The sequence below is a fragment of the Lissotriton helveticus genome, chromosome 4_1 (genome assembly GCF_964261635.1).
Source record: "Lissotriton helveticus chromosome 4_1, aLisHel1.1, whole genome shotgun sequence".
NCBI classification, from domain to species: Eukaryota; Metazoa; Chordata; class Amphibia; order Caudata; family Salamandridae; genus Lissotriton; species Lissotriton helveticus.
Genome location: NC_136063.1, coordinates 1764297587 through 1764319678, shown reverse-complemented (window position 1 = coordinate 1764319678; position 22092 = coordinate 1764297587).

Sequence of the window (22092 nt, the reverse complement as noted above, 5' to 3'; positions counted from 1 at the left end):
CCTGGTGAATCCCACAGTGGCGCTACACTAGAAAAATAATTCAAGCCAACAAGGCGCTTTAGTCTAGCCCATGCTCTAACTATTGTCTGTAGAACTTTGAGTTTAGCCTTTTCAAAGAATTTTGGTTCCCCAAATTCAAACAAAAATGCCTCTTCAGGTAGATTGCCCCTTAATAGCTTAGCAAAGAACATGCCTCCTGCCCCGGTGTTTACAGGCATTTTTAACAGCATCCGTGAGTGTGAAAACTGGAAAGCCCAAGAGTAATACTGTAGGTCAGGTTGCACAAGACCACTTTTCTCTCTCCTACGCCTCTGCTTTTTCCATGCTATTCTAGTAGTTCTATATGCCCAGATAAAGGAATTTACAGCCTGCTGGAGTTTGTCGATTGCTGGTTTATCAAAATTTATTGGAATTGAATTAAAGAGAAAGGGTATCTTGGGTAGTACCACTATCTTTACTAAGTTCACTCTCCCGAGAATGGTTAAAGGGAGATGGGCCCAAAATCTCATTTGTTTTTGGCATTCTTGACACCTGCACTAGATTAGCACCTGCAATCTTATCCATATCTTGGAGAATTCTAACCCCCAGGTATCGCATACTAGGAGTAACCTGATGCTGACTAATCTCGAGGGTCCACGTCATAATCTCGGTTTTCCCAACATTTACCTCATATCCTGAGACCTTTCCGAATTCCTGTGCCAATCTGATCACTGCAGGGAAGGTTGTTTTCAATTCTGCCAAAAAGACCAAAATGCCATCTGCTTACAGGGCCACCTTCCACTCCCACTCTCCATATCTAAAAGGCACAATGCTAAGATCTTCTCTGAGCCTCTGCGCGAAAGGCTCAATATACATATCAAACCAGATAGGGGAAAGGGGCCGCCCTACCACAAAGAAGGGTGACCCCACATCAAATAAAGGCAGGTAGACGGGAAAAGAACAATGCAAAAAGAGGGAAAAATTACCTGCCCCCTATATTTAAGAGAGGCCTCTAAAGGTCCAACTGAATTCACAAAAGCCTCATACCACACAGAGAGTTCTTGAACACAAGATTAGCAATTTTTTTTTTATTAATTATTGTTGTTTCATAAGACAAACATTATTAGGGACCACCCTGCCTGGTACCCCTGGTGATCTTGAATGGTTGTGTCAGCTTACCATTGACCAGCAGCCTGGTTGACGGGGCTTGATATATCAGCTGGATAGTTAGGCAGAATTTTTTACCCAGGTTGAATTTTCCCATGACTACCGACAGGTAAATCCAATTTACTCTGTTGAAAGCCTTGGTGGCATCATGTGTCAAGGCTGCAAGAGGGAGAGAGTAAGTAGAGGCAATATCTACTGCTCCAATAATATTGTTTATGATGTCTGCTAGATGTCTACCTTTTAGACACCCCTTCTGGTTTGAATGAAGAATATTTCCAGCAACAAACCCCAACCTGGCCGCTAAGATCTAAGTAAAGATTTTATAGTCTGTTTTTAAGAGAGTAATGGGCCTATACGACCCACAGGTCACTGGATTTTTGCCAGGTTTCAAGATCAAGAGATGACAGTAGCGTCATTCCATGACCCGGGGGTGTTTAAGACCCCCTGCTAATATCTTATTAAAAAGTTGTGTCAGAGTTGGTATTATCACCTTACCCAAAGGCCTATGTAACTCTGCTGGTAGCCATCAGGCCCCACAGCTTTACCTCTCTTACAGGCAGCTATTGCCTTCCTCACGTCCTCTTGGGAGATGTCCTGATCTAAATCTTCCTGTTGTTTAGGAATTATAGGTGTCAGTGAGGTTCTATCCAGCCACTCCTTGACTTTAGGTCTATTCTCTGCCAGCTCCTCCATATAAATGTCTTGGAAATAGTTAAAAAAAACTCACCAATTCCTTCATCCGAAGATTAAGCAGCTGCCCTTTCACCTGTAGTGATCTCCTTAATCTGGTTGCGTAGCCTATCTGTTTTTGCTTTCCAAGCCAGGCATTTTCCTGCCCCTTCCATGCACTCAAAATGTGCGATCTTACTAGCCTCCCATCTGCACATAAGACTTATTTGAAGGATACACTCCAACTGCTCCCTCATTTTACTAAGTTTGCTCAGATCTTCTTGCTGCCTACCCAAGAAATCCTGTCTGTTCAGTTCGGCCTCCACATTTTTCATTTCTGCCTCCAATGATTTGATCTCTCTCCTATACTTTTGGTTCCTAAAACTTGACCTGCTGGTAATGATACCCCTCAAAAAAAGCTTACAGGGAGTCCCAGACCAAGGTGATAGATAATGTGTCCGTGTTGGACTTCAGAAAAAGTTCAGTTTCCCGGGAAAGGAAGGACAACTCTTCGTCTTCCAGGAGCAATGTTCGATCAAAGGACCAAACTCTGAGCTGCTGGGCTTGTAGCCCCTCAAGTACTAATAAAATACCTGAATTATTTGACAGGTGGGGCAGCAAATAGGTTATATCTTTAACCTTGCCCCTTAAGCTGTAACTGACCAGGATGTAATCTATTCTCGATGTATGTCTGTACTTAGAATTTTGAAATGAGACACCTAGCTGCTGTCCCGATCTTTCTCTCCATACGTCACACAAGCCAGATTGAGCCATCATGGTCTGAAGATGCACTCTATATCTTGAGGGGACAGCTGCTCTACTTACAGGCAATTTGTAAAGTTTAGGGTAAAGAACAATATTGTAATCCCCAGCCATAATAAATGGTTCTGGGAAGTCAAGGAGGTGCAAAAAGATTGTTTTAAGAAATGAAGGTTTGTCTTGTTTGGGCCATACTAGCCAATGAAGGTAAAGAGGATGCCCATTGAGGTCAGCTTCAGTATCACCCATCTGTCACACGGGTCTACCATAGGCTGCAAAATCTGAACATTGGCCTGTTTTTTAAGAGAATCAGTATCCCTCTATTATTAGCTCCCTGGTTAGTACATTTGAAGGAGTCTATCCATTTTTGATTTTTAAAGATTTCCTTAGTCTCCTCCTCAAGAAGATGTGTCTCCTGGATGACAATGAGCTGCGCTGGAGAGTCTTTCCGATATTGCAAGATTCTGGCTCTTCTTGATCTCACACGCAGTCCATTGACATTCCAGGATAATATCTGAAGTGTATTCATGGAGGCAAGTAGAGACCTCCGCCCAATCTCTCGCAATCTTACCACAGCTTTCGGGACTAAGTCTTTCATAACTTTCAGGAAATCTGGGAATTTTAGCTGTACAACTGCACTGATCTTTTTGAAATCGTCCATCTTCCTGCCTGGTTCCCACTGCCTTTCAAGGGTAACTGAACAAATTTCAAAACAGTAATCCCTGATCCTTAATGTTTTAGCCTTTAAAGATAAATGAAGGATCTTCTCTTTTAGAGAATAGGTGAGGAAATGAATAAGGATTTTTTTTGGCTTAGTTCTGTTTGGGTTCCTGTGGAATGGGTCTCTGTGTATTCACAGTATATCTTTACCTAGGCATGTCTTTGATTATTCTAGCTGCAAAGCTTCTTTGAGCAATGTAATGATATATGATTTGAGATTCAACTATTCCGTCCCTACCCGGATATTCATAAGATGGAGGTTGTTCCTGCGGGAGTTATTCTCTAAAGCCTCCATTCTGTCATGCAGGGCGGCTTCCTCCCTTTTAAGTGACTGTATTTCAGTCTCTGCAGCCCCAAGATTATCTTTCAGTTCTCCAACGGTTTTCTCAAGGGTCTCAGTCCTGATGTTTAGGATATCTACCTTCTTCTCAAGGGACTCCCAGGCGTTTTTTACCTCACCCTGATTAGCAGCTGAAACAGAAAAGCATTTCTTGATATCGTCTGATGGAATGACAAAGAGAGCTTCCAGCGAAGCTGCTGAGGATCCGCCCACTTCTTGAGGCATGTGGCCTTTCTCTGTCCCTCCACTCACTTGACTGGCAACCCCCACAATACAATGATCATCTGAATGTATACCTTTATTGGGCACTAACTCAGGAATAGTTGTAGTAGCTGTTGTCAAGGCACCTGTCTGCAAGGATGGAGAGCTGACCAACTCCATTTTGTTAATAGATTGATAAATCGTAAGCTGCTCAGGATATCCTCTTCCTCTTTAAAGTGACTTCCTCTTCTTCGTGATGTCCAAAACCTCAGGTTGCACTCTAAAATATGACCGCAAAGAAGGGGTGAGCCTAACCTTGCTATCCAGAGGGTTACCTTTAGATCTCTCACAAGTCCCATGGCGGAAACCTGCATTTTTTACCTTTCTTGCCACCCCCTCTTATGGCTGCCACTAAAGCTCCAGAGGCATCTAGGGCAGCACTCACCTGAGACAGGGAGCCAACCTGTATCGTCTGAGCTTCCACAAACTTTCGCAGCTCATATGGTGACTCCGGTGTTATCTCTGGGCGTGTCACCTCCAACCCTGAAGGAACTGAAGAGGCAGAAATAGTGGCAATAGCAGGGAGAACAACACACTCAGAAGCCAGCCCCGGCTCTTCCCCGACCCGCTTCATCGAGTCGAGGAACAGGCTGATGCTGACACTGCCCCCGCCGACCCAGTGGAGCCCTTGAGCCGCGACTCTACGGCCCACCCTAAGCTCTAGGGTAGCCTCTCTCCAGCACATCCGGCAGGGAGAATGGAGAGCTCCTGGAGCCCCCACACACATCCCTTGCTGACACGCTCAGCTGACACGACCGGCGATTCAGCAGCAATTCAGCGAACACAAGAATGCAGGTACTGCGGCATTGTGCGGCGGGACGGGGGAAATGACTCTCCAGCTTCAAGCGGCCGCTCAAAAAGCAGTTGCCATGTTATGTTATGTTATGTTATGATATGTTACGTTATTGTATCTTATAAAGCTCAACCGCTGCCCCAGCAAAGGGCACTAGTGTTGGAAAGACTGACACAGCAAAGGAGTAAGCACAAACTAAGATGAAGGGAAGAGAAAAGTCTTAATGGCCTTCCTAAATTCTAAATAATTATTGAAGCTACAAATCTGCACTTGGAGTGTGTTCCAAAGAGTGGCAGCTCTGTAGGGAAAGGGGCGGCCGCTGGGACAAGCTCTACGTATCCGGGGAACCACCACCAAGTGCTGGCCCTGTGAGCGGATAAGCAGTGATGGGGTATATGCGAACGTAGATTGGCCAGAATAGGAGGGATGGCAAGTTTCAAACCCCTAAAGGAAGTACATAAGGTTTTAAATTCGAAACGTCTGGCACAGGTGATCAAAGAAGGCGGCGGATGGCGTTGGTCACAGAGCAAGACTTGCGTAGGCCAAAAAGGTTCTTGCTTCTGAATTTTGTGCCCTTTGCAACCTCACAACCTCCGACTTATTGGACCCTAGATAGAGGGAGCAGGCATAATCAAGTCTGAACAAAACCGTCGCCTGAATGATGACCTGACGCCTAGACGCGTCAAAGAAGCCCATCAATGGTCTGAACCTGTGTAAAAGTCCAAAACAAGTCCCTGCTGTTTTTTTTGGTTTGAACTTGGTTTAAGGATGAGTCCAACCAAACTCCTACATTCTTTACAGCTTGTTTGGGGGAGGGGACCTTGCCCATGCTGTCTGGCCAACAGAGATCACTCCACAAACCATGGTCCCTACCTACTAACAGTACCTCTGACTTATTGGAATTCAGTTGGAGGCAGTTGTCAATCATCCACTCAGCCACTGCCACAAGGTGGCCATAAAACTTAGAGAGTGCTACGAAGTACCGTGCTGTAGACTTAGAGGAGGCTTCCTCAATCACTCAGGAGTAAACAGTGATTCCCAGCAGAAGCAGAGAGTCTGTCTGCCAGACACCCACTTTAGTCCAGCTCGACTTGCAGTCGGTGCACCACCGCAGAGACCTGTAACTGAGCGACACCCTGCGCTCCCATCCTCTCACTGTACCAGAGGACACACCCTGCCTCATCCCTTTCCTGCCGACCGCAAGCTGAACTGCGAGGACAGAGTCACCCCTGCTCCATGGCTGAGGCAGGGAGCAGGAGGCATACTCTCGGAAAAGGTGACCTTTTATTCATTTACTGAGTAAAAATAACTTTATTCTGAACGTCATGATGTGTGTTGCATGCACAGTGGGAGCGTGGCATAGCTGCCAAGTTCATCAACTGGCTTATGTGTCATATTTTATAGGTTTTAGCAAACGTATGGGTGACACTTCAATCAGTACAGGGTGTATGACATTACAACGCATGCTAATACATCGCATGCAATTACATCGCGGTTTTTACAACGCAAGCCGTTACAACGACTTGCGTTGGAGGGCGCTGGACTTAGGAGTAGTATAATTTACTATTCCAACTCCAGTCTACATACAGTAGGGTAGGTGTTGGATAGTAAATGATACTATTCCTTGTCCTAGAGCGCCATCCAGCGCAAGTCGTTGTAACAACTTGCGTTCTAAAAACCACGATGTAATGGCATCGCGATGTAACGACCGCGTTGTAAATGACATTCCCAGAACCCCTGCCCGAGGCTTAACATACTCCCAGGCAGATCTTCACCTCCTGAAAAGCCCATCAATCACACTGGATAACAGGGTAGCGTCCAGTCTTAAATCTGAAGGGTTATTGAGGCCTCTGATTCGGAGGGCGGCTGTCAACCCACGGAGAGCCGCCGGCCCCCGAAAACCCCCGACCCTTACCTTTGCATCACTAAACACCCGCTCACTACAAAAACACCATTTGGAGGTATTTACATTATTGCAAGACGAAATAATCGATATGATAGGCATCACGGAGACCTGGCTCGAGGACTCATCTACCCCCGACCTTGTAGCATCTATTCCCCCTAATTACGCGGCCCTCTATCATAACAGGCCAGGCAGCACACGAGGAGGAGGGGTGGCCATCCTGCACAAAAACTCCCTGAAGGCTGAGACCTTATTTACTGAAAGCTTTGAAGGGGCGGATGTACTAGGGGCTAAACTCCACTCTTCCTCAGCGTGTGTCATCGTCTTGGTCGTGTACCGTCCCCCAAAAACTCCACCCAAATTCATTAAGTGGTTGACGGAACTGGCACACGCTCTTTGCACACGTTATCAATGCCTCCTTATAATGGGAGACTTTAACTTCCATTGGGAAGAATCCCCCAGGGAGAGCCAAGCCAACCAGTTAGAGGAGGCTTTGTCCGCCTTGGGACTGTGTCAACAAGTTACTGGCCTAACTCATGCCAAAGGTCTTACACTGGACCTAGTGTGGTCCTCACTGCCCCTCACCGGCCCCCCAACTATCAGACCATGCTCCTGGTCCGATCACCTAATCATTTATGGTACCATCCAACCCCCCAAGCCGGGACCCCCACTTCCCCCCAGCTGGAGAACAATCAGAAGCTGGAACAAAATTAGGGCAGACGACCTCGTGTCTACCCTCAGAAAATCCCGTCCGCCTGACCACCCAACTGGGGACACTGATGCACAATATAGCGCCCTAACGAATAGATTAAACAGTGCTATCGACACGCTTGCACCCGCTCGCAGGGAAAAGATCAGAGACAAGGTTGGTTTACTGAAAACCTGCGGTATCTAAAACAACAGCTTCGCCAAGGTGAAAGAGCCTGGCGAAAAACATACGATCCAACTGCCCTCTCAAATTACTTGGAAGCCTTTGCCATTTATAAAAACGCCATTCAAACTGAGAAAGCAGTTTTCTATGAAAATAAAATCTCATCCGCTCATAATACGCAAAAAGAGACATTCAAAGTTCTGAAAGAACTCAGACAGGTCAAAGAGCAGAAGCCCTCTTTTGGCAAAAATGAATGCGACAAGTTCCAAACTTTCTTCACCACTAAAGTGGAGGACCTCCTGTCCACAATTGAGAACACCCCTAGGCTTCCATGTCCATTAAATCCACCACCAATCTATCCTTCGGTGGTGCAAGCCCTAACCTCATTCCCCCGCTCTCGCACGAAGCCCTGACCCCACTACTAGGGCGCGTGAAGTCTGGCTCTCCAACAGACCCCTGTCCACCTGGGACCTATAGGATGGCCCTCCCTGGGATTGAAGACGAGATTTTATCACTCTTGAATTCTTCCCTCAAAGCGGGAGTGGTCCCGAGAGACTTCAAGGAGGCGCGTGTGATCCCCCTCTTGAAAAAACCCGGGGCCGATATTAAAAATCTGAAGAACTTTAGGCCAATATCCCAGCTCCCCTTCCTTTCCAAGGTACTTGAACAGCATGTACTAGACTCACTTGCACACCATCTAGAGGCCAACCACCTCCTACAATTTAATCAGGCAGGTTTTCGGGCGCACCACAGTACAGAACTAGTGATGCTGGCAGTACTAGATGGACTGAGATTACGGGCCGATGCTAAGGATCCCTGCGCCCTGATCCTTTTAGACTTGTCCGCGGCGTTTGACACCGTAAACCATAAACTGCTCCTGTTGCGGCTGTCTAATTTCGGGGTGCAGGGCACAGCCTTGACATGGCTTACATCATTTCTGAAAGATCGCTCTCAGAGAGTGCAGCTGGGTGATGCGGTGTCTAGGCCGGGCACTCTTCCATGTGGAGTCCCACAGGGATCGGCAATGTCCCCCCTCATGTTCAATGCTTACCTTCAACCCTTGATAGCCGCACTCAACCAGCTTGAGTGCCAAATATACAACTATGCAGATGACACCCAGATCATCATACAAATCGACAACTCCACATCCACCCACTATAGAGCGCAGAACATCCTTAAACTCATAATTAACTGGATGTCGGCCAACAGCCTCAAAATCAATCCAGACAAAACTGCGATACTGGCCTTCACCACCATTGCCAGCCCTTGGAATAGCCTTTTTTGGCCACCAGAGTTGGGCAAATACCCCGAGCCTGCCCCGGCAGTTAAAAGCCTGGGCATCAAGATCGATAACAAACTAACTATGGCCCTACAGGTTTCTACAACAGTAGGGGTCTGCTCAAGCATTCTAAGGCAGCTGCAGAAACTGGCCCCTCTACTCTCTTTCGAGACCCTTAAACAAGTGGTAGTTGCACTGATCTTATCCAGATTGGATTACGGAAACTCGCTCTACCTCGGACTCCCAGACTACCAATTGTCTAGGCTCCAGATCATCATGAACGATGCGGCCCGCCTAGTGTTCAAGGTTCCGCGCCGTACTCATGCCTCCCCCCTCCTGCGCCAACTTCACTGGCTTCCCATCAGGCAAAGGATCAAATTCAAGGGCCTCTGCATTGCTCATAAAGCCGTGTATGGCAAGGCACCGGACTACATCAAAAAGGGCTTAACCAACTATGCCCCCATGAGAGCACTTCGCTCTTCGGAAGCTAGGATGTTGGTCTGCCCCCACTCTCGTCTGGTATCCCTTGGAGGCAGAGTTTTCTCTACCATCATCCCACAGATCTGGAACAAACTCCCTGACAACCTCCGAAAGGAACAGTCCCTGCTTCCCTTTAGGAAATTACTCAAAACCATTCTCTTCAAGGAAGCCTGGGTCACACAGTAACGTAATATCTCCCTACCAGTAATCTAGAGCAGGTTCTTTTCTCTCAGCGCTTAGAGACCGTTGGTGATAATGCGCTATACAAATGCAAATTACAAATTACAAATTTCCCTCAGTGCCTTATGTATGACACTTTGACACTTTTTGCTCAATATTTTATGATACCCTTCAGCCCATGCTTTCTTTTCTAGGGAACATGACATCGCATTCACAATTGTAGTTTTGCTTTTGATACTGTATGCTGGCTACAAATCCAATACACGTTGAAACTGCATTCCAGATAAATAAATTTAAAGCTCCATGAAAACGAACTACGGAAGAAACATATTTTTATTTATGCCTTGAACAAAAGGTGTATCGTGCGCATTTCACACAATGCAGGGCAAAACGGCCAACAAACGTTGATGAGATTAAAGGCAGGGCGGGACATGTTACATGAAAATTTGTTTATTGGCCTGGCCCAAAATGAATGCGTGCCTTTAATGTGAGGGAGGGGGATAGGGGTATTGTATATGGCTTAATTTTGGTGTGCTACTAAAGATAGTAATAAATGGATGGTGTTTGAGGCTTTTAATCGAATGGTGCGGAACATAATTTTTTTGTTGCTCACATGGGTTTAATTTCTGATATTTATGTGTTTCCCTCTTCTTCATTGCTTGATTTTTGCTCAAGAGAAAGTTTCACTCATGGTCAATCAATGTCAATCATAATAACACTGACATTATAAAAATGTCACACATAAGCAATCTGAAACCTTGCCAGCTATGAGATTGTAGGCTTTTGTTGAAGTATTCATGTTAATCACAGCCCCTTCACAAGTTGTGTTAACATGAATACTTAAACAAAAGCCCACAATCTCTCTTGCAACCGCGCTTTACAAACAAAAAAGTAGAGCAAGCTTAAAAATACAGCGTGTACTTCCAGAAAGTACATGCCGTATTTTTAACTTGCTCTACTCTTTGGTTTGTAAAGGGCGGTGCGGGGAAGGTTGTGGGCTTTTGTTTAAGTATTCATGCTCATCGCAGCTTGTGAAGGGGCTGTGATTATCATGAATACAGAAACTAAAGCCCACAATCTGCACCGCAAGTGTCAACAGCCGCAAGCCCCAAGCCCGCCTTACCTGCACTCCCGACACCGCATCCAGGAAGTCACTGATTTTCACACTGCTCGCTTCTTTAAAGCAGCAGCACGACTATCTCCCGGGATGTCCTGTATGAGTGTGCACTGCACATACCTCAGTGTGCGCTCACGTTAAGAGAGGTGCGCGCACGCGTACCTTAATGGAAACAGTGTCACCACCAACTGAGTATCGTCAGCGTTGGAGACCATGGTCAAACCCCTGCTAATGGCTCCTGCAGCCAGAGGTTGAACATAGATGTTAACAAAAGGGGATAGAGTGAGGAGCCCTGTGGCACCCCTTGTTTAACAGGACATTCACGAGAAGCAAACGAGGCAGCTGTCATGGAGAAATGAGGCAAGCCACTCCAGTGCCAACCCCGTAATTCCTAACTCCACAAGACGTCTCAACAGTATGTTGTGAGATACAGTATCAAACGCGGCACTCAAGTCCAACAGTTCAGCGCCGATTTTTGCCCCTCATCCAAGATGTTCTGTCACGGCTAGGAGAGCTGACTCTGTGCTGTGACCTGGCCTAAACCTGTTTTGGAAAGGGTCCAGTATGTTATCCAAGGCCATATAATCAGACAGAAGGGAGTTCACCTATGCCTCTGTGATCGTTGCCGCCCAGGGAAGCAAAGAGATGGGGCGGTAATTTTCTGATTTGGCTGGGTCCAGCGCAGGTTTTATAAGTAATGGAATTACCATGACCTGTTTCCAAGCCCTAGGCACTGTAGTTGTACTGAGGGACCCATTTATCACCTGGTTCAAGGAACAGAAGATTGTCCGCAATACTTTCTCAAATTGATCGGTTTAAGTGGGTCGATGGGGGATCTCGACTTGATCCTACAGCAGAATGCTAACAGCTGATCGATCGGGATCTACGGAAAGGTGTAAAGAGTATCCAACCGTTGATAATCTGTAAATATCATCCACTTTTTTAACAAAAGAGGTGGCCAGATCCTTGTACTGCTTATTAGACTTGATGGTTGACCCAGCGGTGTTTTTCTGGGTTTAAAACTAGCAAGTATTGAGAACGTGCTCTTAGAAGGATTAGCACTCTCGCGGACTTGTTTTGAGAAAAAAGCTGCTTGTGCCTGATATATGGCCTTGTTATACCTTTTAATTGCTGCCCAATAGATATCTTTAGCAGCCAGACTAAAGTCTCTTCTCCAAGTCCGCCCTAATCTCTTACATCCCTTACGCATGTTGGCGAGTTCAGTCTTAAACCATGGTCGTGTTTTAGTTTTGAGATTGACTAACCATTTCATAGGGATTAAATTGTCTAATGGATGCTTTCTCCATTCAGAAAATACACTGTATGCCTTGTTAGAATCCTCTGGCAAATTCGGAAGCGTAGCCAGAAGGCAGGCATCAAAATGATCCCAATTCAATTTATACCAAGGCTGTTTCAGGGAGGTCAACTGACCCTCAGTCTGAGCAGGAGTTAATCCATATAAGGACGTTGAGACCAAAAAATGGTCCATCTATCCCTTCCTAATGGGTGCGTGCATTATGATTTGAGGTATATTAGTTAAAACTGGGTCTAATAAATGCCCCGCAATATGCTTTGGGCCTAAGACCAACTGCAACAGTTGGCAGGCTGCAAGGTCAACTACAAAATTTGCCGTATCAGTATCCTCAGTATTATCCAAGTGGAGGTTCAGATCCCCCAGAACTGTAAAGTTGGTGGTATTAACTGCCAATATACTGACTGTATCTACAAGGGCTTCCCTGAAGCCTGGGGATGGCCCAGGGGACCAATAGACTAAGAGCCCAGACATAGTGTAGTTCGGGCTCAAGGAGACCTTGAAGTATACACTCTCAAAACAGTTGACCACCTGTTTAATAAAAAAGCATGAGTAGCAGGATTTAAAAATGATCACTATACCCTCACCTCTGGATGCTCTATTAAGGGAGAGGATACTGTAACCGGCCGGAAGCGCAAGGCCTGGTTCAGCTATCATAGCATCAGGGAGCCATGTCTCAGTATGAAAAAGGACGTCCGGCGAGGCCTCCTCTAACAGGTCAAAAACATCAGCATGATGTTTAGCTAAACAGCGACAATTAAGGCTGAATATGCTAGTACGCTTCCTAAACCTGGAAAGCTAGTGGCGGTAGGGTAGAGTATGTCTAGCTTGAAAACCACATGTTCTCTCCAGTGCAATGCTTTTTTAAACCTAGTTGAAATAATCTATTTTTTGGTGTGCAACTTGTTTTTTAGTAATGGTTGGTGTTTATTGAAGATACACTCCATGGGGCCTATTACAATTGCAGGCTATCTTGCGTCTGCCTGACACTGTCTCAGTGAGAGAACCGACCAACCATAGGTCGTTGGTTCACATCCCCTTTTACGATGCAACCGCATATGGTGCGGTCGCAAACTCCCATTTCTCCATGGGAGCTTGTGCTGTGGTCGGAAACCGACTGCAGCACAAGCTCCCGTAGAGAAATTAGAGTTCCTGTGAAATCCTGCACTGCGTGTCAGGCACCCTACGTTGCCTGCCAAATGGTGCACAGATTTACAGAGGATTTACTGGGGTGCCCCTCAGCCCCAAACTGGAGGCCGCTGAGGGATGGGGACTCTGCTAGGGGCCCCCTAATTTGCTTTCCAACAGGCTTTTCTAGTCAGAAATCCTGACATGTAAAGCCTGTCTGAAGCTGACATCATATTTCCGATGGCCTCCGACTTGCGGACGGGCTCCTTGAGAGAACAAGGATTTGGATGACCCTATTTCACTTTGGGACGAGGATTTCAAGCATGGATTAGTATTGTCATTTTATTTAAACTCATACGCTTTTCAGGTTTTTTTATTTTGTATTGGGATTGTATTTTTTACTTACAACACAGACATTTAACCAACTATAAGTTGTTGGTTCAGTGGTTTTCACTACTCTGTGTTGCTATTTTTAGAATCGGAATTTTGGAATTCTTCGATTAATGGTTAATCACTGTGGATTATTGTAATACAGAAGACTTTTGGTGACAAGAAGATTTGAAACATCACCAAAAGTTGAAGAAAGAAGACATCTGCAGGTAAGAACCCCGACATTCTTAATAATTTGAAAAAAATTATGCAAAAAATGCCAATTAAAATGTAAAAAATAGAAAAGACAGTATTGTATTAGAAATGTTGAAATGTAGTATGCTTGCAATATTTTCCAGGTTGCCTGAAGCACCCGACAATATAAACTGTTGCTTTTGTGCCAATAGTCGCCCTGACATTTCTTTACTTTTTTGAAATATATGTGGAATCAGACTACCTGTTAAAGATTGCTCTATTCTCATTTGTGGGTAACTTTACTCTTTCTTCAAGGTTTCCAGAAAGCAATATAAGTTTGTGTGAGTTGTTCCAATAAATTTGATGAATGAGTTGTGCCTCCCTCAATGGAAATATTAGTCTTCGCACCACGCTCTAAGCAGGTGAAGTAACAGATCCACCATTCAATTCGGGTATTTTGACTTCCTCCTCCTACCCGACAAGCTTAGATGGCCAATCCATGTATCTTCAAAATTATTTAGTAAGGGGCCCAATATCTCATTGTTTCACGTAAAGAAGTCAGATTCTGAAATTGGTGGTATGAAGCATAATGATATAAGATTTTTCAATTGATACTGAAGTTCACCGTCTGATATGTAATCTTCAACTAAGGATGTTTTTTGTATTTTTCGCCAATGTGCCTGTGAAAAGTAGAATAAACATTCTTTAATTTGGGTTTCCAGATATAATTTAGTAATGGTATTAATCATAGACAATAAAAATTCAATAAACACTTTTCTAGGGCTTTTATTTAGTGTTTAAGGGCCCCACTCAGCACCGCCAAAGCTGTGCAAGGACCACCCACCAGATTACGAGTACAACTTCAGTCAGTAATGCCTTTTGGGCCTTTTTCTTGCATTCTCATTGCGGTGCCATGAAAATGGCCACAGCAATGGCAACTCAAAAGAAGTTCCAGAAAGGCATGAACTGTGAAGTTTAAATTGTACCATGTCCCCTGTTCTTTTTTACCAACACTTATAGATTCAATCTATACCCATAATCCTGGCAAGTTTTGAGCCAATATACTCAATGAAGAAGATGGGCAAATGAATCGACTTACCTGACATGAGCAATCAAGTATAGTAATTACTCCCTCTCCGGTCCTGAAGAAGGCCAATAGACATTTAGATGCAATAAAGCACCGAAACATGATGACCTTTCACGACTTAAACACCAGGTGCGGTAGATCACTAACATATCCATCTCAGCACTGACCTTGTTTTGAATATTTACCCCTTCCTGAACTGTTAAACTCACCAAATAGGAAAGGAGGTAATTTTTCATTTGTTTTCATCACCCTTTTTTTCATATCTTCACGATTGTCAAAAACCAGAAGGTCTCCCTCCGGGTGGAGGATAGTAGACCACCTGGAGAACTGGAAAATCAGGCAGAGAAGACCCAATGATGACACTATTCACCTAACCAATAAGGCAAAAAAAACAGATATACCACCCTAATAGTTAGAGTGAATTTGTTTTTTTAAACAAAGTATAGACCCTGGTACCACCAGACACATGATCAATTCTCTCTTAATTGAAGTCATTACCAATGGAAGCTGAATTGATCTCAGCTTCTATCTCCCTCTAAATGATATATGAATCAAGTCTTCCTGTCATCACATGAGTCACTCAGCCTCTTAAAAACACATGGATTTCCCTATCAGTATTAAGACCTTGTTCCACTGCCCTCAATTTGGTTAAACATGTTGTGTCTTCTCCTCAGGGCAAGGTTCCAACCCTTCCTCTTGAAATAACCCTGATAATGGCTAGTGCATGGAATCTAACTTTACCATTTCTGATCCTGCATGTATTGTATTGTATTATGATGCCAAGGGGTAATTTGTATTATTATTCCTGATCGCCATTATGTTTTCTTGTATGGGCTCTTTCAGAGGTCTAATGGTGATGCCTACATATATCTTTTGAGATGAACACACAATACAGTATACCACAAATTCTATGTTACAATTGATATGCTCTTGTATGGAATGTTTAAACTTGGTGTTATATTGGAAGCAAGTGATCTTGTCAATGGCAATGGCATATTTGCACACATTACATCTTGTGCATCTAAAGAAATCCTTTGTTTTTTCCAGTAACCAAGAGCCCATGTTTTCCTGAGAGTTTTGTGTAGTATAATTGGGACATAGTAGATTCCTTAGTGTCACGCCCCTGCTACATGTTACCATCGGTCTCCCTATTATGTATTTTTTCGTAGTGGGTACACCAAACCCTCGTTTTCATGGAAGAACAGCTCTGAGTATATCCAAATCTTGTTGGATACTGTGCAAAGCTGTAGGTCCCATGCATGCAACCTCCATCCATGACGCTGCCCGTGCAATCTACCCCACTGTCAACGAAAGGGGTGAGTGTTCCCACAAGCAACTCACCAGATATTCTGCCTGGTCCACCTTCTCCATCTCTCCTGCTGGGCGAAGAGGTTGTCAAGCCTCAAAAATACCTTGTGTGCACCGGAAAAAAAGGAGTATTACTGATCAGTGGGGTGGTGTCAACGCCAAAGGTCGGTCAGTCCTAGGGTGTGCAGAAACTCAGCCAGTGGTGTAATCCCATACAGTCTCAGACATGTGCTTGTACAGTCAGTATGTGGGTTTACCACATCATTGAAGTCTCCCCCAATATGAGTGTTAAAGGTCCGAACTCAAGGAGTATCCCTAACATCTTGTCTAGTGTTTGTTTTTGCAGCTGTGGGGGCATGTACATGCTGATCAAAGTGAGGTCTCTACGGCCCCATGTTCCCCATACTGCGACATATGTATCATTAGAATCTACCCATATTTTGCTAGTATGAATTGGGGTTGTTCTTTTGATTAGTATTGAGATTCCCCTGGTTCCAGATGAGAATCCTGCGTGGGCTAGTGTGCTGTATGTACCCCTCCCTAAAAAGGTACATTGTGTGCCTTTGAGGTGTTTCTTGTAGGAGGATTGTATCAGATCTGAGTCTTCTAAAATAACTGGATACCAGCCCCCTCTTAATTTTGTTTCTGATCATATTGACATTCCATGTCAATACAAAATATCCCCTCGCACCTGGTGTGTGTGACAAGTAAACTTGTGATGCCTTGAATCTGTCTTGGACTGGTTCCAGTGGCTCAACCCTCTGCCCGTGGTCTCAGTATCTCCCCATCCCACTTCTAATAGAAAAAAACCCTTTCTGGAGCCCACTGTTTCTAAAGTCCCAACAAATTCCCCCTCCCTTCTGTCTCCCACTACCCATGCACTTTCCCCAACTGGTCAATATGACAACTGTGTCGCAAGTTAAGCCTGAGTGGTCTGTGTCCCCTCCCTCTCCCTAGTTACATCCATTATGAACCACTAACAGTTATCCTTACACTAAACTAAGCACCCCCTGGGTGCAACATGTAGATGCCAAAGGGCACCTGGTGCCATTTTACTGTCCCATTAGCTGCTGGCAGTCCCACACATCTCAATCTTCTTTGCCTCCCTTGTGTTGTTGTTGTTGCGGTAACTCCTGGGTGGCACCCTCTGGGCTTGGCTCTTCCATGTGAGTAATCTTTTGGAGGAGCGGGTTTTCACTATCAATGTCAACCGAGTGTTCCTGCTCCGATGGATCAGAAGAAGTTGGTATTAAAACCTTAAGCTGCCTTCTTCTGGTCTTTGTCTGCAACACTTCTTCCTTGAGGTCTGTGTTGTGGGCACCCCGTTCACATTTAGCACCGGTCGGAAAGGAGTCGCCTGGTGCAACCTGTATGGTTGGGTAAAATGGTGTGTCCTTTTCTCTCTCCACTGTCTGGGTCTGGTTCTCTTCAGGGTGTCAGGGAGAGAGGCCCCTGCCAGACCCAGTCCGCCCCTTGGCAGCGGGCACGTCTATACCAAGGTCCACACCTCCTCCCGTGTCTGGCAAAACAGGGACTTCCCCTGGAACTTTAAGAAGGGGGCAATCAAAAGCCGTGGGGGGCCCCAGTAGTGGTCTAGAGCTGGGTATCCTGTGTGCTTGTTCGATTATGAAGCAGGATGAGAACTGCACCATTGGAGGGAGTCGCTAAGTCATGTGGTCATGAACGGTCCCTCATCTGCTCCCTCTGTCCCTTCTGGACAATGTATGACGCGTAGTTTGTTCCTGTATGCTAGATTTTCAGCATCATCACCCTTCCACACTACATTTCTCAGGGAGATATCCTTGTGCAGTGCGCGTGATAAATGTACTTCAGATAGATGGTTTTGAGCCTGAGTCACCCTCTCGGAGAACTTGCATATATCTTGGCGCAACAGGGTCACCTCTGAGTGGACCTCCACCACTTTCCCCTCTTGGACTTCTCTGGAGGCATGTCTCTCCTGTGGGAGGGCCACATTGTCTGGTATAACTGTTGCCTCACCCTCTGCAACAGCTTTTGTGTATCGCTCCAACTTTCCCTGCTGTGGGTTTCTTTATCTCTGGCCATTATGGGTCATTTTTTTGTTTTTTAACTGAGTTTTATATAGTGCAAATTTGACCAGAAGGTATCGGGCATCAGAGCGCTTAACATAGCACCAGTTGCATTACAAGAGGACACATTCATTTTTGTTAGGCACGGGGAGATTAAGTCATTTGCCCAGAATCACAGGATGTTCAGCGTGACTCACACCCAGTTTCCCAGATTCGAGGTTGATCGCCCTAGCCGTCAGGCCAACTCCTCTTCCATTAAGAATGATTAACAATCAATGCCTCCACATCAGAATATTTGCTCCGATCTTCCATGGCAGCCTGGAACTCAGTAGCTGCCTATCCATCAGGATAGGTCTTTGTGATGTTATAGGTGATTCAGGCGTTTATTGGACTAGTCAGTTGAGACTAATAGACCTTCCTAGTGTGCCCACCAGGGAGAGTCTTGCCGGTCCCAGAGCCAGCCACAACTCTGGATGCACCTTCGCTATTTTTTTCCCCATCCATGGGCCCCAGTCTGAATGATGAGTCTCCCAGAGGAGGACCCCCACAGCCATGGCATATTCTCCTCAAGGTCCAAAGGAAGAGAGAATCCTTTTTTTCAATGCCAGTCTAAAGGTGTGGGGGAGGGTCTATTCACAGAACAACTTGTATCTTGGGCGCAGCTCACCTCCAGTTGGTCTGGGTCGTATGCCTTCCCCGGATATCACTTGGTCTTCCTTGTGGTGAAAGGGGGGGCTCTCCAATACCAGCACCACACAACTGCTTCTTTTGCTGCTTCCCCCAGCATCTCAGTGTCCAGGTCAGATGTTGCGATAGCCGCTAACGCTGCAGTCTGTGCATTCAGCGCAAGTGAGAGCGAGAAAGGGAGATGCAGCACTGCTCCTCGCTGCTGCTCCCGTCCTGACACACCCGTTAGGCGTAGGTGACAGCTCATTCGAAGCCCCATCGAGGCCCGTTGAGGCCCGTTAAGGTACAATGTTGCCACAGGACTACCAGTGCCCCCCCGTAGCTTGCAGCTGCGAGCAAGAGTGAGGAGCTGTGGAGCGGAGCTCCCCTACCTACAGCCTACTTACAGCCTGCTTACAGCCTGCAGCAAGTTGTGAGCATACCTTGGGAGACACCGGGAGACACCGTGAGAGACAAAAAGCAGGACCATTCCGGAACAACGCCTGTAGGACCATGGGACTCTGAGGACTTTGGCGGTAGGAGGCGGAGAAGAAGCACATGAACTTGCAGCCACCATTAGAGGAGTACTTGCCCAGCGGCCAGCCTGTGACTTCCAGTGTGACCAGCCTGCTGTTTCTCCATCCTGTTGTCGTAATTTGGCAGTACCTGAGTTAGCGTTAAGCTCAGCTACACGAACATTTCTGTTAACTTGACTAAACGTGCGGGGGCCATTTTGTATTTGGTGGTTTCCATTTTCTATGAACATGCGGCCTCGTGGTCAGCATGCCCTTTCGTCCTTCCTTCATGCCAATGAACCTTTACCCTACCCAGCAACAGGCTATTTTTAGCAATGGTCAGTCTCGCGCATGCGTACATCTGATCTTTGGACTAGAGAGTGGTCACTCCTTAGGAATGTTCCTCCCAACTGACCAGTGGTATTAAACCCCTCCCTCATGTTGGCTGTGTTCCAAAAATGCCCTTATATGTACCTAAAACTGTTCAAATGTATACCGCCTACCTTTTTATTACCTTTAAACTGTATAAAAGAGGTCGCACACCGATGTTCGGGGTGATACTTCTTGCATTGCCGAAGGGTGCTGTAGGAATGTACCACCACCCCATGGGGTCCTAATAAACTTGTCTCTTTGCATTTTCAGTTTCCGTGCCAACTTCTGTTTTATGGTGTCCGAGTGTTTCTGCAAGTATGTAGACCTGATAGAACCCGATACCACAATTGGCGACCACGAAGGGACCTCATCGGCGACTCGGATGCCCGAAGGAGAGGTCACGACGAAGGATTGGAAACTCGCTATGGACGCGTACGCTGCCACTGAGTGACCCGAGTCTTGGCACCCACGGTGTTTTTTCCTTTCCTTCTGATCTGACCTTCCAGGTGGCGCCGGTCCTCGACTGAGGTTCTGATCGTTTGGCTTGTCGTGTAGTGCCTGTTTTGGCTGATTCGGCTACGGAACTTGGCAGTTGGAATCTGGACACTTTTGAAGATATTTGGTAAGCTTATGTTTGGTAAGGTAGTCTATTGACACTTACTGTGGCTTTTTGAATTTGAATTTGAATTTGTATGAGTTAGCTAACGTTTGGACCTATGATTTGAATTATATGTGGAGTGCACCTCACATAGGCAGGCATGTAGGGATATTTCTCTGCTTTTGAATTTGAACGGCACATTGTGCATAAGTACCCTTAAGTGCCATTTTATGTAATATCGCGTTTTTCCGTGATATTTTGAACATGCCTGTCCTCAGCACACTCCGAGGAATGTGCTGCTTTGGAAATGGTACCACTTATCGATTAAATGAATCTCAGCCGGCTCCCCCAGAGGGGACTCCTAATCGCGAAATGTACATTAAATTTGGCGTTCCTCCCATAATGTATAGCACGTTATGGCACAAATACACTAAACCTGATCGTGAATTGCAATGGCCACTACATGGGTCATTCGATTTGCGAAAAGTCCAGTATGTAGAACAGTGTTTGTTTCAGCGCAGGTCTAGACAGGATATGTTTGATTGTTTGCGTATGTGGGAGAAAGCGGTGCGTGAACGCATGAAGCGTGCAGAAGCCTTGGCGGACAAAGAGCAGCGAAAGGCTGCTCGGGATAAAGCTTTACAGCTACAGGAGAAGGAATTGCAGGAACAGAAAGAGAAAGAGAGTCGAGAACGTAACCTGCAGGTTAATGGTCAGTTTCCTATTAGACGTCCTCTTTATCCTGTCCTTACTAATGAATTAGATGATTTTTCATTGTTAGATCGTTGCCCGCCTCCGTATGTTCAGCCTACGGCTCCGGATGTGGAATCGGACGAGGATAATCAGGGCAAACAACGTACCAGGTTACATGCCGAGCGTATGACGGAATTGCGTTCGATTGCCCGTAAACTTAATGTAAATTCTATAACTGTTTCAGAGGTTGATGATTTTATGAGCAAGTGGTCCGACAAGGAACGATTGTATTTTTTAGATCACCTTGCAGGTGAAGTTGTTGAGCGGTTTAGAAAACACTCTCCTGAGTTGGAACCTAAAGATATATCAGTTGGTCGTGAGAATTTTCGTAAAGGTATTTTTGCTCTTTCAGATGCGGACGAATTCTTCCGGCGGTTAGTTCAGTTACGAGATGAGGCGACGCGATTGCGAGCGGCGAACAAAACATCAGAGCAATCAGCGTCTGGATCGACGTAAAATACCCGAGTGTGCCCTATTTATGGATCAGATAAGAGTGTTGCAATTAATGTTTTGCCTATGCGGGAAGCTGCACCTTTGTATGTCCCCCCGAAAGGGGACGGTACGGATGATGATAAGACGTCTAAAGATTCAAAGGGCTATTTTGTGTATAATTGGGTTTATACGCCATGGAATAGAGCAGATGTTATGGCACTTAAGAATGCTTTGCCTGACCCCCGTAAAAATCCAGCAGCTTTCTATGAAGGTGTGGAGGGTGCTATTTCTTCGTGTATTATGACGTTAGTTGATATTGATCTTTTCTTTGGGCTGATATTGCCTCCTGATATGTGGAGGGTGATTCGTAAGTTTGACGATCGAACGATATTAGGCGCAGATTGGAAGGACATAGTGAGAGCTGATTCAGATAGGGAACCTGCATATAAACCGTGTCAGTTGATTTTAGATTTGCCAACAGCTATCTTGAATAAATTAAAAACGCTTGTCCCTCCTAAGAAAATAAATTGGACAGTGTTAGCGTCGTGTAAGCAGAAGCCAGACGAATCGGTTTCCGATTTCTTTTCACGTTTTGAGGAAGCATTCCATGATTACAGTGGCCAATCATTAACAGAGGACACGGGCAGGCACTTATTCGTAGATAAGTATGTGGCTAATCTCCTACTGGAGATTGCAAAGCGATTAAAGGCTAGTGAAAGTTCATGGACCACGGCAATGCCTGCCTCCTTATTAACTTTGGCTCAGTATTATGAACGTCAGGAACTAGAGGC